This window comes from Propithecus coquereli, unplaced genomic scaffold, assembly GCF_000956105.1.
Source record: "Propithecus coquereli isolate 6110/MARCELLA unplaced genomic scaffold, Pcoq_1.0 Scaffold291, whole genome shotgun sequence".
Classification (NCBI taxonomy): domain Eukaryota; kingdom Metazoa; phylum Chordata; class Mammalia; order Primates; family Indriidae; genus Propithecus; species Propithecus coquereli.
This window is the reverse complement of record NW_012148519.1, coordinates 2975698-2977503: the sequence shown is the minus strand read 5'-3', so window position 1 is coordinate 2977503 and position 1806 is coordinate 2975698.

Genomic DNA, 1806 nt, shown 5'->3' with positions numbered 1-1806 from the left:
GAATGTCCTGTTCAAAAGTTAAAGGAGGCTGTGCGTGGTGGCTCATGCCTATAATTGCAGCATGCTGGAAGGCCAAGGTGGGAGGATCGCTTGAGGTCAGGAGTTCGAGACCAGCCTGAGCAAGAGTGGGACCCCATCTCTGCCAAAAATAGAAAACATTAGCCAGGCATGGTGGCGCATGCCTATAGTCCCAGCTACTCAGGAGGTTGAGGCAGGAGGATCACTTGAGCCCAGGAGTTTGAGGTTGCTGTGAGCTAGGATGACACCATGGCACTCTAGTCCGGGCAACACAGTGAGACTCTGTCTCAAAAAAAATAAAAAATAAAAAAATAAAAGGAGGTTGGGTGTGATGACTGAAGCCTATAATTGGAGCACTTTGGGAGGCTGAGGCGGGAGGATCGCTTGAGGCTAGGAGTTTGAGACCAGCCTGGGCAACATAGTGAGACCTCATCTCTACAAATTTTTTTTTAATTAGCCAGGGATGATGGCACATGCCTGTAGTCCCAGCTACTCGGGAGGCGGAGGCAGGAGGATCGCTTGAGCCCAAGAGTTTGAGCTAGGCTGATGCCACAGCACTCTAGCCCGGGCAACAGAGCAAGACTCTGTCTCAAAAAAAAAAAAAAAAGTGCTATAGAGAGGTCAAGTAAATTTATGACTGAAAATTGTCCATTAGATTTATCCACAAAGGGATTACTTATTATTAATACCTTTGCCCAAGAAGTCCCAGTAGGGTGGTCAGGACAAGTTAGGCTGATAGGGCTTGAGGAATGAGTGAGATGATGACAAAGAGACTTTGATTATCGTATCAGCAAGTCATCCGAGAAACTTGTCTGTGAATTGAAGACAGAGAAGTAGCTAAAAAGTGAACAGAATAATGTTTTTAATATTGAAGAGACATAATCATTATTAAAATGCTGACAGGAAAGATCTAAAAAAGTAGGAAAAATAAAAGAGAGAGGAAAAAATGGACGTCCCTGAGAAGAGGTTGCTATCTAGAGCAGTTCTTCTCAAACTTTACCATGCACAACCATTGCCTGGGTACCTTAGACTCACCAGGGGGATCCTATTAAATGCAGATTCTGATCCTTGAGGTCTGCGGTGGGGCTCAAGAGCCTACATTTCTAACAAGCCCCCAGGCCCTCAGGTCATGCCAATGCTGCCAGGCCATGGGCCCCTCTTTGAATAACAAGGATTTAGAATAGTGGTTCTCAAACTTCAGTATGCATCAGAATCACCTGGTGGGTTTGTGAAACCAGACATTGCTGGGCCCCACTTTCAGAGTTTCTGATTCAGTAAATCTGGGATGGGGCACAAGAATTTACATTTCTAACAATCTTCAGGTGATGCTAAGGTTGCTAGTCCAGGGATCACGCCATGAGAACCATTGATTTAGAGTATATGTGGAGAAAATCACCTTAGAAGAGAAAGAGTAACACCACTGAGAGGATACAGAGAAAACAAGAACCAACAGGGTTGCAGATAAATTTGTAGGTTGCAGGAAGGTAGGACGCTGAAGAATTTATTGTCCAATGGCCTGTATCTTCTCTGTGAAGTAGGAGAGAAGCCATCAGCTGAGAGCAAGGAAGAGGATGGGATAGCGAACTATAAACACTAGGGGAAGGCCTGTTGCTCTCTAGTGAGCTCTTCTCCTAACACCACACAGAAAGTCAATTTGTTTTGTTATTTATTAAAGGAACAATTTGCAATTAATTCATCCAGACAAGTTGACCAGGAAGTTAATGTGGTGCAGTGAAAGAATTAGGATTTTCCTTTGGCTGATAATGATAAACACCTGCTTGGAAATTT